The 17,660-nt window shown below is 31.9% G+C and overlaps 1 long non-coding RNA gene across 1 annotated transcript; it reads left to right on the plus strand.

The window, feature by feature from the left end:
- Nucleotides 1-48: 48 nt before the first annotated feature.
- On the plus strand, nucleotides 49-3,991 carry LOC132613915 (uncharacterized). Its single transcript, XR_009572130.1, has 3 exons — nucleotides 49-991; nucleotides 1,222-3,634; nucleotides 3,783-3,991. It is a non-coding gene; the product is annotated as an uncharacterized LOC132613915 (long non-coding RNA).
- Nucleotides 3,992-17,660: the final 13,669 nt, after the last annotated feature.

The raw sequence follows: 17,660 nt of genomic DNA on the forward strand, positions 1-17,660 counted from the left end.
AATCAAGTTTTTTCATATGTTTTTTCCAAACTTTGAAATCACATTCTGTATCTAACCAAATTAATATGCTAACCGGATTTGTCATAACCGTATCTTGATACAACATTCTATCTAAAGTTACTATTTCATTTTTATATATTTCTTCAGAAAGGGTGAGAAGTTCCAAGAATGTAACTGTTGTAGATTAACAGTTTCTTCCCTATTTGCGATAATGGTAGTTTTAGGGCAGACAAATTTGAGGCGGATACAACAACAAATAGTGAGTTATCGCAATTGCATAATGACGCAAATGGAGGAGTTACCATTGTTTCTCGAAATACTCTCAAATCCTTGAAGCTTCTGCTTAAGCGCATGTGACAAAACTTAATATTTTTTTTAGGCTCAAAGTTTGGCCCAAGAATTTTGGTAAGGAACTTTTAATACCTCTGTTTCTTTGGGCAGTTTATACATATCCGAATTGAATACATTGATTAAAACCCGTCTTGTTTCTGTACAAAGGAAGAAATCCCAGACACTCTCCTTTAGAGGAATTCTTTTCTTGTTGAGTTTTTCATCTAACAATGAGATTAATTAAGATGTGTGTTGTAGACACTATGGTTGGTTCATCTACGCTTGAGGTATTAGATTCTTTGGCTTTTTATCTTAGTATTTTCTAGGAAATATTTTTGAATAAGACACCTCCTCAGTGATGGTCTTGATAGATTGCTGAGAGACGCATCTTTGCATATACAGTATAGTACACGGTTGTCGGGAATCATTTGATTCTTTACTTATTTGAGGCAGAATAGAATCTACATTAAAAAGCATTCTAGCAGGTTGTCCAGGATTAGATTGCCCAGATAGTGGAGATAACACGACAAAACATATATTTGGTGAAGTAGTACTAATATGCGGAAGCAATGGGTGATGATCTCCAAAGGCTATAACTTGATGGCAACAGATTGCAGGGCAGATACATATGGAGTTATAACAACAAATATGGACAGTGATGGTTAGCGTTCTCTTCTGGTCTTTTACTGTACATGAAATCGTAATCTGCTGGACATATTCTTTCTATTTTCATAACTGGGATTGTGGTTTCTGTCTTCGCAAAAATTTTGCCTTTTTGAAAGTAAATCCTAAAATTGACAAGAAAGTTATGCTCATTTCCTTTTGAAAATTTTAGCACGACTGTCCTTTTAAAATAGTATTATAATTAACTCTTTTCTAATGACATTTTAGCCCAAGCAAATGGCTGAATTTGATGCATCTGTTGAATTGGATAATGGTGAAGTAGCCCGGATAAATAAGTAGCCAAGGAAACTGAGCAGAAGAAAGTCAAATATGACTAGGTGTAGAATAAAGAAGATAAGGCGATCACGGCAGCTTTAATTGAAAACAAGGCAAGTGGAAAAGTTTGAAGACCTACCTGTATGCACTATACTTTTGTTTTCTCTTCTCTGAATTTAATATTATTGATTGAAAAATCTTTTTTCTATTGGGGACATCAACTATTCATGTGTTCTATAACGAGGCCTTTTGAAAGTGCTAACGGATGAAGAGTCTCTAGCATTCTCTGTCGTGCTTCTAGGCCAATAATTTCAGTGAGTGAATGCTTTCTTTTCTTATTTTCTGTAAATGTCAGAAATTATCTATTTGTATTTTTATAATGAAAAATTGTCCAGTTCTTCTCTACTCCAAGTATGGAAAAAGACATTAAGTTCATTCGCTTTTTTCATCAGCTATTGCTTCGGTGTTTATGTTTACATTTTCAGGTAGTTTTCTATTTCGGGTATCTTATTCCTCCCGAGGATTTTTATGATTTGCTAATAGAATTTTTTTTTATGGTTTTCTAATAAAATATTCATACTGCTGCATGATATTGAACCGATATTCCAGCGTAGGTGTTCATTATCTCTCTCACATTGCACCTTGAATTTGTACTGATGCATTCTCTCTGGATTGTTCATAAATCTAAAAAAATACTTTTTTTTTTTTTTTTGTCTTTCTGTGCCCACCATCTTACGATTTCAGCTTGAAAGATTTGGTTTCTTTGCATAATCTATAGTGCATTTTTCCTAGCTGCTGGTATTTAGTATGCAAGTATTTAATCAATATTGACATGATTTTTGGATCTACTTCGACCGTGCTCTCTAAGCCAAATTTTCAATTTGCTTAACCTAAGATGAATATAGCTGGCTGCTCAGGCCTGAGAGCTCCAGAGGTATAACTTTTAAAATTTCAAACGAATCTTTTGGAAAAGGTGCTTTTATATTCTCTCAAAATGACTCTGTACTATGATTGTTTTAACAATTTCATATTGAACTGCCTTTATGGTTAAACCTCTTGGAACTTGTGAGCAGTTGAAGTGAGGTGCAAAATTGAGTTGATTTTTTCGTTGTCAATCGAAAAGAATTTGAAGGTTCGTTCCCGTTATTACTTCTCTACTTCAACATTTTACATGAATCAATGTTTTATTGAAAAATCATTTAAAATGGTAAATATTTTGATGTTTTATAGTTTATTATAAGGAAATAATTGTCAAAAGTTACTTTGATGGCTGACTTCTTTTTCAGATTTGTTTAAATAAATTTCAGTTCATGATTTTCATTTTCTTCAGAATGCATGTCGGAGTGCTTTTCCCAAATGATTATGTACCTAAATCCTGTCCTCAGTGGAAATGATGGAGTCCGGAGCCTAAAGGGTATAAAAATATACGGTTTTTACCAAAACGGAATGTCCAAAAATTATTATACCAAAAGGGGTATATCGTGGATCAGCCCACGATATACCCCAAAATATTTTTTCTGTGTCAGACCACCAATTCAACGGAAAAAAAAATTACTTGTATAACGTGGAGGGATCCACGTTATACAATATAAATTGTATAACGTGGATCAGTCCACGTTATACAAGTTATAATTGTATAACGTGGATCCCTCCACGTTATACAAGTTATATTTTTTTCCTTTGAAATGAAGAAGGTGATACAGAACCTTTGTTTAATTTCATTTTACTGGGTATGTTTATAGGAAAGAGACGAATTGTTTAACCATTTCAAGATGATCTGATACTCAAAATGGCATTACCTGATCTAATGAGGCAATTCTGGGACGCGTACCAGCTGTTTCATTAATTGCAAGGACAAAGTTTTCTGATCCAAACAGGATAGACAGTCTATAATAGACTATAGAATTGGAGTCTTCATGTATGGCAAAACTTTCAAGGATAAAATGAATATTACATATGTAAAGTTGGGAGTACCGGCTATAAAGGATTTTTGGTACCAGAAGAAGCTATAACAGGTTGCCCTAATGGTAAAGATAGAAGAGAGAATGGAGCCTGAAATAAATTATTTGAAACTTTTGCTTCAAACAATAATGAATTTGTTACCGAGTATGTGCAAAAATATAACTTGTATAACGTGGATCCCTCCACTTTATACAAGTAATTTTTTTTTGTTTTTCGTTGAATTGGTGGTTTGACACAAAAAATATTTTGGGGTATATCGTGGGCTGATCCACGATATACCCCTTTTGGTATAATAATTTTTGGACATTCCGTTTTGATAAAAATCGTGTATTTTTATACCCTTTAGGCTTCGGATTCGGAAATGATGCACCACATTCAGGAGAGTGCTGTCCAAAGACAGGAGGTTGCAGTTGTCCAAACTTTTTGTTTATATCTAGAATGTTATATTCTTCTAATGTCTTCTCTTTGCTCCTGTTTCCACTGCTGAAACCTGAGTGTTTGATGTTGTATTATCTTATTCATTATGTCCTTTATTACTTTATGCAATCAAGGTAAATTCAAGCCCCTTTGAAGAGCATCAGGATGATTGAATTCAAGCACCATCAAAATTAGAATCTTTCATGGGTTCCAAAGAGTAAACAAAATTTTGTAAAGAATAGGATAGTCATTAACACCTGAAGGTGTTTCTTGATTCAACTTGGACTAACCGGTGTGCTTAAAGGTTTATATTGTTACAGAAATTTTCAGTCAATTAATAAAGTTCTGCTTGCATCGAAATATAGTTGTAGCTATCTTAGACTTACTCCACTCACGCAGCTTTCTTCAAATTATGAGTTCATGAAGCAAAATCAAATACCAATAACTTTCATTAAGCCACTTCCCTAAAACAAAAACAATTTAAATCTTTGTAAATAGATTCTACATTAGGGGTGGCTATAAAAACTGAACAATCGGTCCGGTTTTAAATTTTAACTTTTTGAAAGTTTGATCTTCTATTTAGTATTCGGGTTTAGAGTCTTGGTATTTCGACTCTTCGATAAAACTGAAATACCAAATTGAGTCTACATCTGGTAATGCCTTTATTGTGGGGATCAATACATACGGTAAATGTTAATTGTCTAAAAAGTCTGAACATTAATGGTCCTCTCCATAAATGCACAAGATTTTGCATCAAATTGAACATCCGCGTGAACTCATATTTTAAAACTCTAATACTAATAATTAGATAAACGTTACGGCTTTAACATATTGGCATTTATCCTCGAAGGTGATGAGAAGATGGCAAGCAGCAGTAACATGCACATTTATTTAACGGCAATGGCTCAAATATGTCTCTAACCTTTGCAAAATTGTACACATTTGCCCTGTTGTTAAAAGGTTGGTGCAAAGATGCCCCTAACGTTTTTTTTTTGTCATGCATGCCCTTGGGTTAACAGAAAATATTGGAGGACATATTTGTTCAGTTTCACAAACGTTAGGGGCATATTTGAGCCTTTGAAATTCCTGAATATTATGGCATAAAATATCATTGCATTTCAAAACATAAAAAACATTTGTAATTATAATCAATCCACCATTGCATTACATCGAAATTATACAACTGAAAGAGCATATGCAATTACAATCAACTTTTGAAGACTGTTTTCACAAACAAGAGCACCATTTTCCCATTTCAAAAGATTTTTTTACTAATGACAATACCATTTTTATTTTTCAATTTGTTGATATCTGGATAGTTCTTTATGAATATTTTTTGTCTTCTGAGTCCCAATATCTACACAATAATGGTTGCAACAATTACCGCAATAAAACATAAACATACAAAAGGAGATAACTTACATTAGACTTATGACACGTGAAAAAATGTCTCCCGCGGTGCTCAAAATTTTGATAATAACAATAGAAAAAGTGTCACATTTTAAGCATTTATACGGTTTCTTACATAACATTTAATGTGGTTTGGCCCTTTCATGAATTTTACGCATAATCGAAATTTAGTAGAATAATTTGAAGTCTATAAATGAGATGGAGTGCAGTAACTCCACGTCCACAAACCCTTCCGCAACTCCACATCCACAAACCCTTCCATAGTTATTTGAAGAACTCGAAACTTCCGACATTTCATAAACAAGTGAAAGAATAAGAGAGAAAAGTGAGGGGTTGTACGATAAGCGTGGAGTTTCAAAATGCAGTTGCGATAAATCATTGGCTAGCATAAAGTGCACTACAAAAAAAATCTATGAACTATTTGTTCCATAATATTCAAGAATTTCAAAGGCTCAAATATGCCTCTGATGTTTGCGAAACTGAACAAATATGCCCTTCAATATTTTCCATTAACTCAAGGGCATGTATGGCATAAAAAAAAAAATAGGGGCATCTTTGCACCAACCTTTTAACGACGGGCAAATGTGTACAATTTCGCAAAGGTTAGGGGCATATTTGGACTTTAACCGTTTATTTAAACTTGAATTGAATCCTCTTAATAGCGTAACAAAAAAGTAGTCAGTAATAAAGCAGTAGCAGCTACATATATCATGGAAAATGTTAGTTTATTATAAGACTGATCCAAAAAATTTAGATGGTTCATATACATTTGTTTTCATTATTTCTCTCCACCTTTTTTTTTCTTTGAAACGTTTCGCATATCGCGTGGGTACGTATACTAGTAATTAACTAAAAAAAAAGAGAAAATATTTCAAAAGGTCACGAATTATGTAGTAAAGCCACTTAACTTAGTTTTGTAGCAATAAAATTACTAAAATTGTGATTTTCCACTAACAAAATCACATTTGTCATAAGTAAAAACTTGACATGACAAAATAAATTGATTTCTTATGTAACGTAGACAACTTAAGTGGCTTAGGATAACAATTAACTTGATTTTTTATGCCGTTGTTATCCTAAACCGTAATTTTTTTTCTTTTATATATATATATATATATAATATTTCAGATAGGAAAAGAAAATAATTGATCGTTGAGATGTTTTAATATATAGATGATGAGCATTTCAAATAAATAAAGGAACAATTGATAGTTGGCGAGTTAAACTCGAAAAAAAGCGATATACCATATGCTTTATTTTACCATTATCTCATTTTTAAAACATGATTTACTCAGAGATTAAATTTTAATGATTATTCAGTGTTGATCGTACCTACCAACACAACACATAAAGAACTTGCAATTCAACTCAAGTGCTAATTTTTAGACAGTAAATAGAACAACAACCGAGAATTAGTATTCTTTTCCACGACTGTTGTAATTATTTGTTTTTGTAATGGCAATTTAATATGTAATTAAAGACACTTTTTTTAATCGATCAAGTTGCATGAACAGAATAGGAGATATAGTGGCAAAATTTTTTTTATAGAAAAGATAAATAGAATTCTAGGCTACAGAGGCATATTACGGCACCGGCCTATGTTTTTTTGTAAATGCAAATAATTACGTAATTAAAGACTCTATTTTCAATCAAGCTGAACGAATGAAATAGGGGAGAATATGATAAAAATATTGACACAAAAATAAATATAATTTTAGGCCATAAAGGCACACCACATCATCAGGCGTACGTCATTCCTTTATATCAATATATATAGATTGTGTCACCAATATTCCACGCAACTCACAAGGAGATAAATATGAAATAAAATACTCTCTAAGGGCTTTTTCATTAATACCACAAGTACCAACAAAGCATCTCTAAACTAGAGACTTTAATTCCAAAGAAAGCTATACTTAAAATTAAAAAAGATCATTTCCTAAGAATTTAGTTTCTCTGCTGAAGAAAAAACTAAAATCGATGTAGTACTGAAATTACTTCAATCAATGCTCCTTCGAACTTTGCTCTACTTTACTATAATTTCTTAAAGATGAATGAAAATTATATATATAAATAAATATTCTCCAAGAGAATATTTTCACCCAGCAACACAACAACAAACATTACGTTTATTTTGGAAACCAGGTTTAGGTACACACAATGCCACAAAAAAGTCCAAACGCTTGCATGGTTTGCTACAATCTCGATTAATTATACATGGAATGTCCAAGATTTTGCCACATACCTCTGGTGAACCCTTTACATGATTTTCTACATTCAAAAGTAAAAAGAGTTAGAAGAAAAAATAGATACAGAACCAACAAGTAAATAAGATTAAAAAGAACAATTTCCCCGTTTGGAAAAGCCTAATGAAAACCACAAAATGAAGATGAAAATATTCCCCCGACCACCCTGCTTAAACGATAACTTCTAATTTTTTCTTTAAATTTAGAAATCAATTCTTATTGTTTTTTTACACAATTTAAAAACTACTATATAATACTATTACTATAGATTAGGAACTTCTTATAATTAAGAGTAAATAAGAAAACAGAAAAAATCTTATAATTAAGACATATATAAGAAAACAGAAAAAGTTGCGGTGTATTAAAAACATGTTGTTAATATCATGTTAAGTGCAAAAGAAACAATATAATATTCTAAAAATGATATATCCTAACCTTCGAATTGAGAAAGAAGAAGGGAAAATAGAACAAAAAGAGCAATTTTGTATGAAGTCATCCTCTCTTTTTGTTTAATGCTATTCAATATAGTCTTTGGAGTCAAATGTCTATGAAAAGATGTGTTTCATTGATGTAGTTGTAAGGAATTTATAGGGAGTTTAGTGCATAAATTTTAGAAGGTAAAGTTAATATCTTTCTATGCAGTGTATGAAACATATAATGAGTTAAGTCAAAACGAAAGTCAAAGTCAAATTCAAATGATCAGATTTAGATGCATTGAACAAGTTCACTTTTCACCATCAAGTGTGGTTATAGCAATTTTATATATTTTTTTTCTTTTTTTGCACTAGCATGTTATTATCACAGTTGTAATTTATACCAAATTTAATATTTAAACTTGTTGATTTCAAACTTTTAAGTTTTACGATTGAAATTAATGTATCGTATTTATTCAAAGTCTACTAAATTGATCAAATAAAAGTTTAGAACCAGAGTTTGAAAGATTAAGTCAGAATCATGTAACATGAAATTTCTTAATTCAAGAGAGATAGAATGAGAACGGGTATTTCTTTATGTTAAAGTGTGTTTTAAAAGGGCGGGAGGAGGGGACCATGGGGCCGGACGTTTTACTTATCATGGAACGAGGCGTAAGTCTCGACCCATAGGGCTTAAGCTCCATGAATTATTAAATTTATAATTTATAATGTAGTAAAATTGTCTAAACTTCACTTGTAGAATTATACTGATACTTTGTTAATATAGTAAAATAATATAATAATACAAAAATTATATGAAATACATTAATAATTTTAAATAATTAAAAACATGATTAAAGAAATTAAAAAATATAAAAAGCACTAAGGGTCTTAGAAATATTTATCAAACCTTTTACCCTTCATTAAAAAACTCTTGCAATAGATAAAATAGTCATTCACTATTTTTTTCCATTTATTATTTAATTATGTCCAGAGTACCCATAATAGTTTGAGGAGTTTTTTCTTCAAAAGTCTGTTTTCGTTACAAAAGGAAAAGACGTTCAATCCTATTAAATCGGTTGCTGCATATTTATCAGTCATTAATGCTTAATAATTTGGAATAAACAAAAAAGGTAAATTATTGACGAATTCTGGAACTCCTACTAATACTTATTAATTTAGAATTAACAAAAAAAAAATCACACTAGATAAAGTTGTTATTTAATTATTTTTCTAATAATCGAACTTTAAATTTAATTATTTTCTTAATATTTTGGAAATACGAAAATCAAATAAAAGTTAAGTATATAAATCCTTTCATTGTTGTATTTGAACTACAACTCCTCCTTTAACTATTTTCCCTAATTATATTGTGTACTTCTTTCCTTTTGTGCATGAACTATGTATCAAGTGGCCTCTTGTATTCTTTAATTTCCTTTTACGACAAAACTCAAGAATCCTTACCTTATTTAATGAGTCCTTTTTTGTGTGTGTGTGTTTGGGAGGGGGGGTCTTTTCACCCTACAAAAATATATAATCACCGTCAAGAATGATGGTAAAACCTCTAGAATTGTATGCGAAAAATATGTGACAAGAGAAGGAACATTAAAACGAGGCACTTTGTTAGTGTAAGTATCATGTTAAATTTTTTGGATTCAATTATATGAATTAAAAACTTTAATAATTAGAAAATGTGGCATAAGTTATACTTTCTAAATTAAATTTACTATTTTTATTAAAGAAAATTATTTTTTCTTATATTTTTAAATGTGTCATTAATTTAACGTAATGATATTTTAATTATATCTTGTTGATAAGTGTCACACCCATTTTTCACCCGGAGGTTAAAGTAGAAGTACGACATATTGGAGATTCCTGTTTTTTTTTTTTTGGTATTAAGGAGTCGCCACCTAATTATTTATGGTGAATTAGGACACCTAAAGTTTATTAAAGTTATGTTTAAAGTTAACTCTGTTTAAGGTCTGCGAAACTTAAGGTTCTAGGTAAGGGTTCAATTAGTCTAAAGGGAAGGTATTAGGCATCCTTTAAGACCCATTAACAATGGTTAACCGACCAGACTTAAAATTAATCAGGCTAAATGTAAATATAGTATTATAGAAAAAGGAAAGTAATTTTGTAAGTATGGCTAAAGCTATAGATAAATATGTAAGAATGCTATTAAAAATAGAACTTGTAAAATAATAATAATTTGTATAAAAGAGTACTTTTGATGCTATTTTGAAATACAACTTATAAATGTTGTTAAAATTTAAAACGAAAAGTATAATAGTGTTGTTTAAAACAATACTTGTAGAAAACACAATAATTTGTGTAAAGAGTTTAGTTAAAAATAACTAAAAGAAAACGGAATACGTGATGTTTATATATATTTGGAGAAAAGTGAGCTATGCCGACTCACAAATTAAAAGAGTTATCGTAAGATTAATGTCAAATAATTTTTTAAGGTTTCATATAAAGACTAATAGTTTAAATGTATACGTTACACTAAGGTTGTTTCAACAAAATATGTGTTTCAAGTGTAGGAAAAGAATTGAAGTAAAAGCCATCCGTTAAAACTAATTGGCTTTTATTTCATAGAATGAATTAACATTAGTGTAAGATTTGTTATATTTTAAATTTTTAAAATGATAAGCATAAATTATTATTCCCTTAGCCGAAAGATGTAGTCATGCTATTTTGAAAATCAATTACTCAAATAAATGTTATAGATATCATTAATAGTTTAGAACATAACTAGAAGTGAATATAAATTTTTGGAATTAACTACCCATTATTAAACTACAACCCTTAATATACTAGAATTTATCTAAGTTAATAAAGTAAGGTGCTAGTCATATAAAGTAAAGAAAAATATACAACCATAGAAAATAAGGAAGAGAGTAGAAGAGTAAATGAGCTTGGCCCATTTATTATGGCTTCAACTGTTGAGTTCTTCACGCTTATTGGGCCTAGGCCCATATATTTTTTATTTCCTTGTTTGGCTGCTACTATATATGGCTGACTCGAGAGGAGTTATGTTGGGCTTTAGCCCAACTCCAAGTGCGGAAGGAGGCGAGTCTCTTTGGACTCGTATGCGATGTTCATGCAGAGACAAAAATGAAGGAAAAGGATTAGTATATGATCCGCAAATAAAGGTAAACGTGTATAAGCAATAAGCCAAACTAATAAATTTGGAACTTTAAATAAAGTAGCAATATGGCTAAGGATTGTCCCAGCAATGCAGTTGGTTTTTAATTTAAAACATGCATCTCAGTTTGGACAGAATATAACAATTAACTTAATGATGGGAATTAATTCGAAACTACTCAATATCCAAACAAACATTCGGACTAATCACCCATACAGAGAAGAGGTGTAATTTATATGTATCGTGGAAACTATATGTTTAATCTGTGGTACAGCGCAAGAAACTCAAGCGACATTCTTTCACATAACCAATATTGCATAAAACATACTTGACATTTTAAAACTTTTAAGACACATTCGCTTTGTAATGGCTTCAGTCTACACGGAAAGCAGGCTGGGCTAATAACTCAACACCGATTCACAACAAAACAGCAACATTCAACAGGGGTGTCCATGTTTTTAAATGGATGTATTCGACAAACGTAAGGATAGGCTAACAGAGTCAAACACAGAGACTGGTTCGCCACATTGTATATGCTCCAAATTCTAAACATTCACAATGCACTGATGATTTGATCGAAACAGAGAGGTCACTGGGCAGCATTTGGAGGAATGAATAAGGCTAGTATAATTGTGAATGACTCAGTTACAGCTCATCAGAAGGGTCAGGTGGGATTTCTGCTATCTGATCAGATGAATGAATGATAGGTCATAGTAAGATTTAGGGAGGCAACACCAAAAGAAATAACCTATGATACTATGATGGCTCTGCAGCAAAATGGATCTTAAGTATATCAACAAATGAGTGCAAAATTTTAGTTCTTTTGAAGATGTTTGCAAATGACGAGCATACATAGAATGGACCAACAATCAATTGTCAACGGGGCTGAGCCAAACAGCACAACAGGATTACCATGTACTACTACTCATTGGGGAAATTTAAAGACTCCCTGTCATGCCATTTAAACCTTAGAGGATCACTACCTATTCTCATCCCTATGCAAGACTTAACAAATTTTTTGCCAAATTAAGGAACCACCACAAAAAGGCAAACAGAATAACAGGCTTCGAATGTGATTGACATGAGGCAAGTAGCTATGTATGGAACCCGTTTTTAACTTTTGAGTTTAATCCTAAAGGGAAAAGGAAAGATGTGAAAATGCTTTAGCCATATTTGCTTAGGGAGGAGATAAAATTCACACACCAACAGGGGAATGTTCATATTCCAATCACATAGCAAAATTTCAAGTGTTCACTAATTAATCTCGACAAAGTATAGAATAAACTTAAAAGGGGCAGAATTAACTTTGAATACTTTTACCCATTTAAAGGAACATATTCTGAGATGTTTAGACATTAAAACCAACATCTAATTAACAACATCATCCACATAGTTTAAACAACACTCTTAAAGAACATGCAAACAGTCTGGATCAAATATCATTCTCAACTCAGAGGTCTAAATTTTATACAATCATAGCTTCAGATAGACCAAACTGAAACTTAAACACAGAGATACTATCATGCATCAAGCTGAAAATTAAACCAAATTAAGATAGGCACATATAGATATCATTAACTGCCCAATCAAGATTAAATTAACTGGAAGAAAACAGTAGCATGCATAATATTACTAAGGTACTGAACTGAACCTAACCAACTAGAAATGGAACAAGGTTTAATACACAACTTGTTAAGGGAACTAAACACAGAATTCGGATTTAGAACCAAATAGAATTCAGCAGCCAATGCCAACATATTGTATAATCCATTTTATCGTATTTAAATCTAAATGGATTACGTTCATGACAGGTATAGTGTTTAAACAATATAGAGTAAAAAAGAGACAATGCTGGCCTGTTCTAATCATATAAATAATATACCTAAGATATACACAAGGGTGTGTGTATATCAGGTGTATATCGAATGTATATTCTCTTTCTTACCTGGGTATCCCACTGTATACCCTATGCATATTCGATTTTAAATAAGTTCTAAGTCCTGGAATTTCAGTCTGAGCATCCGAATTACAGTATAACTTTCAAATTCATTTAGCAGTTAATATCTATCCTAACAACACCCAAACATCGAAGAAATAATACAACGACCCAGAAAACTACATAATTACTAAATAGCAGAATCAGCTAAAATTTGACTAAAAAAAGCAGAAATTAAAGACTAGAAGTGATAAATGTATCGAGGTTCACCTGTTTTGTGCGCAATGAACTGAGGCGTCGAAGTCGTCGAATCTACACTCTCGTTATGAATAGACTCGAACACGAGCGAACCTCAACTCGTCTATGCTTGGAATCGAAATTTAGTAGCAGGGGGAGAAAAAGAGCAAAAAATATGGTTTGCTATTTTGAATCGCTACCCCAAAGTGTTAAGGCTTAAGAATATTAATGTTTTCAGAGGAACCTAAGTGGCTAAAAAAAACAGAATTCCCAGCCCAGAAATTCTTAAAATCGTGTTCAATTTTTTTTTTATTTTGATTTCCGGGTTCTTCTCGATTTGTTTTGTTTCCTTTTCCTCTGAAAATCTGAATCCCAATCCCCCAAAGACAACTGAATCCCCCCCCCCCCCCCCCCTAAAAATAAATTATCTCCCCTTCTTTATAGGGTTGTGGTCAAGGTTTTCAGAAAGGAAGAGAAATAGGAGTGTGGGAGAAATAGGCGTGGGGGGACAAGATGGACAGAGGCGTGAGAGGCGCGACGTCGGGCGAAGTGGGGAGAACGTGAGGAGTAGTGATGGTGGAGATGGCAGAACGAAGTGTGGGGGGACAGGGGTAAGTGGAGCAGGTGTGGTGGAAGTGGCAGGACGAAGTGGGGGACAGGGGTAAGTGGAGCAGCGATGGATGGCAGAGAACACGTGAGGGTGGAGGCGAGAAGATGAAAGGAGAAAGAGACGAGAGAGGGGCGAGAAATGAGGGAGGCGGCAGCTGAGGAAATTAGGGCGAAGAGGAAGAGGAAAAGAAGAGAAAGGGATGGGTTAGGTTTAAAAGTATTGGGTCGGGTCGGGTCAAGCGGGCATGGGCTGGTCCGTTTGGGCTGGCCCATTAATTTAAATGTGGGTAAAAATGCGGGTTGGGTATAAAAATGCGGGTTACTCGTTTGGGTAGGAAATAATAGTGTATTGGTATCTTGGCCATTAATCGACTGAAAATTGTTGATCCTGCCTCCGCTATTTAATTATTTTGGGCTTCCAAATTAATAACTGCTATAATATATGTTATATAAAGACGATAAATAAAAAACGTAAATATTGCGCAAAGTGTTGTCTTGTAATAAATTTAACGAGTCCGAACCCGAAACGAAGACAATGACTAGCTGTTTAAAATTTTGTGATAAAGTAATGCTCATAAAAGTAGTGATATTAATGGTAGTAGCAATAAAATATTGTGAAAAATAAAGTATTTAGCTCGTCGATAAATTTAGAAACCTGAGTAAGTCGAATAAGAGAGGGACAAAATTGGGTGTCAACAATAAGTATTCATAATTTTAAAGTTTTTAGGTCACATAATTAGATAATTTTTAAAGAAATTGTTCATGAGAAAGCAAGTTCAACAGAAAATTAGCAAACATAAAAATGACCTAAGCAATAAAATGATTTAGTACGTAAATTACAAATTGGTGAATATCATAAATTGAAAATCATTTTGGCATTTTAATGATTTTTATGAGCATATAGTGTCTTAGTTACTAAAAGAAATATCTTTCTTTTAGATACTGAATTTTCACTCATAGTTTCATAGGGCAATGGTTTATGTTAGTTAAATACGGTAATCTATGCTTAGCACTAATGAAATTCAAGAAAAATCTAAACTCATTAAAATAAACTTCATATGTCAATTTAGTTCTTCACATATACTTTATGCTTAAATTTTTTTATTTTCAGTTGACCAAACAATTTTTACAGATAATTCAATCTTTGATTTATAACATATCTTCATTTTCGACACTATATAGCATTATCTTCAAATGATTTCTACTTTCAATATTTGTAATATATCATTAATTTTTTCAACGGTGATGGATGAAATTATCCGCAACGATGGAACTCTATTCAATTTAGAAAAAGATGAGTTACAAAAATCATAATATCATCGGATTTTTTTGAATTTGACTCTGTTTATTCGATGTCCACCTAAATATTTTTGTCCTAATTACCTCCTAAATTTCACATTTTGATATCATTTATCCCCTCAAATGCTGAGGTGGAAAATGTCATATATATATATATATATGAATTATTACCAACTAAGCTAAGCCAAATACGTTTTCAATATTTGATTTTTGATTTAATAACTAACAAAGATAAAACTAACTAGAAAGCGGCTAAAATGATCAATGGTTACAAGTATGAATACAAAGGAAATTACGCTCAAGTAACGATCTAATGTATTTCACGAGTTTACAAATAAGAGCGAGTTTATGCTAATTAGATAATGATCTCTAAATCTCATCAAAAGTCTCTTGACCAAATCAATGAATTTCACTCTAAGCTTTCTCAAGCCTTAGAGTGTGATATTAAGCACAATCAATAAAATCTCAAGTAACTTTCCTATCTCTAGCTCAAATCGAAATAAATGGGCGGGTCTTAGAGTTAGCTAATCCTTAAGAAACATTAAAGGAGCAAGATTAATTCAAACAACAAAGACCCACTTCAATAGACATAAAAATCATTCAATGTGTCACACCCCATTTTAACCCGGGAGTTAAAGTAGAAGTATGACGTATTGGAGATTCCTGTTTTGTTTGTTTGTTAAGGAGTCGCCACCTAATTATTTACGGTGAATTAGGACACCTAAAGTTTATTAAAGGTATGTTTAAAGTTAATTCTGTTTAAGGTCTACGAAACTTAAGATTCTAGGTAAGGGTTCAATTAGTCTAAAGGGAAGGTATTAGGCACCCTTTAAGACCCATTAACAATGGTTAACCGACCGGACTTATGATTAATTAGGCTAAGTGTAAATATAGTATTGTAGGAAAGAAAATAACTTTGTAAATATAGCTAAAGTTACAGATAGATATATAGAAACGTTGTTTAAAAAATAGGATTTGTAGAAGGTAATGATTTGTATAAAAGAACACTTATAACGTTATTTAAAAATATGACTTATAAATGTTGTTAAGTTTTTAAACGAAAGTATAATAGTATTGTTTAAAATAATACTTATAGAAAACATAATAATTTGTGTAACAAAAGATTCTAAATGTTAAATGAGGCATGAAAATATTGCTAAAGCCTAAATTGAAAATATAGTAATATTATTCAAAAAAAGAGATTCGTAAAAAAATAGGGCAATTTGCTTATGATTAATAGTCTTTTAAAAGATGATTTGTCAAATGTGATCTTTAACTAAAAATGATGTTATATGAATATGGTGGTGTAGAAATGCCTAGACTTATGTTCTTAAATATGATGAAAAGTTCATAAGTTTCTTTCTATTATTTATCACTTTTTATTTAACCAATTTCAGCTAAAAATATGTATAATTGGATAAATCTTGATAATTGGATTCTTATTTAATGACGCCTTGAAATTCGTAAGATAGTAAGAATGAAAAATGATTCCTTTAACTCAAAAATATGTAGTCATATTATTTGAAAATGAATTACTCGAATAAATGTTATAGATATTATAAATAGTTTAGAAAATAGAAGTAAATGTAATTTGTAGAGTTAACTACCCATTACTAAACTAAAACCCTTAATGTCACTAAGGTTTATCTAAATTAACAAACAAGAAAAAATGTTAGTCATACAACACACATTAAATGCACACAAAAAAAAAAAGAGGAATAGGTATGATGTAAATGGGCTCAGCCCATTAAGGAATATTGTTGGGCTTCGGCCCAGCGAATTTTATTCATATATTGCTGCGGGCTGTCTCTGTCTGTTGGGCTTTGGCCCAATGTTATTTTTTTCAGCTGCGGACAGGGGTTGACACAGGAGGGGTTACGTTGGGCTTTGGCCCAGTAATAATTTTTTTATATGTTGTTGCGGCTGGACTGATGGAGAGAGAATTTCATGTTGAGCTTTTAGCCCAATGCCAAATGTGGAAGGAGATGAGTCCGAGGGACTCGTATGCCATAGTCATGCATAAAAATGAAAAGACAAGGGTTAGTATATTATCGATGAATAAAGTTAAGCATAGAGAATGTAAACCCAGAGAAAATAAATAAATCAGTAGCTTATGTATATTGTGTGTATCCTATATATATCACATAGCGATAGCATAATATCAAAGAGGAAAAAGGAGAGTAGATGGGTTTCCCCTTAGTTCAATATCAGTATACACTTACATAATGGCATACTTTACATAATACTCTACACAAGCATTTGTCGACGATGGAAAACTCATGACCAGCATAAGAATATATGGGATGAACCCTTTGCCTTCTTTCAGCCATGAAGATGTTTAAGCATGGATAGATTATAATCTAAACTATCCCAGAGGGAAATGACTCTCCAGTCCCTTAAACTTTGTCGGGTGCAGTGAACGGAGGTCGTCGGGGTCTCGAATCTATGCCCGAACTCGAAGCGAACCGAAACCCAATTAAAGTAACTAGGGCTTTAAACAGAAAGGAAAAGAAAATAGAGTAATTGTTGGTGTTGACACCCAATTTTGTCCCGCCTCTCCCCCGAAATACCTATTTATACTTCTGGTATTTTGAGAAATTAAAATATGCATTTAAATTTTACTATAATTATTAGTCTTTTATTAACACCCACGTTTATTATCCTACTGCAATTATTATTATTATTCTTATTTTTATCATTATTATTATCACTAT

Source organism: Lycium barbarum, chromosome 10 (assembly GCF_019175385.1).
Source record: "Lycium barbarum isolate Lr01 chromosome 10, ASM1917538v2, whole genome shotgun sequence".
NCBI lineage: Eukaryota > Viridiplantae > Streptophyta > Magnoliopsida > Solanales > Solanaceae > Lycium > Lycium barbarum.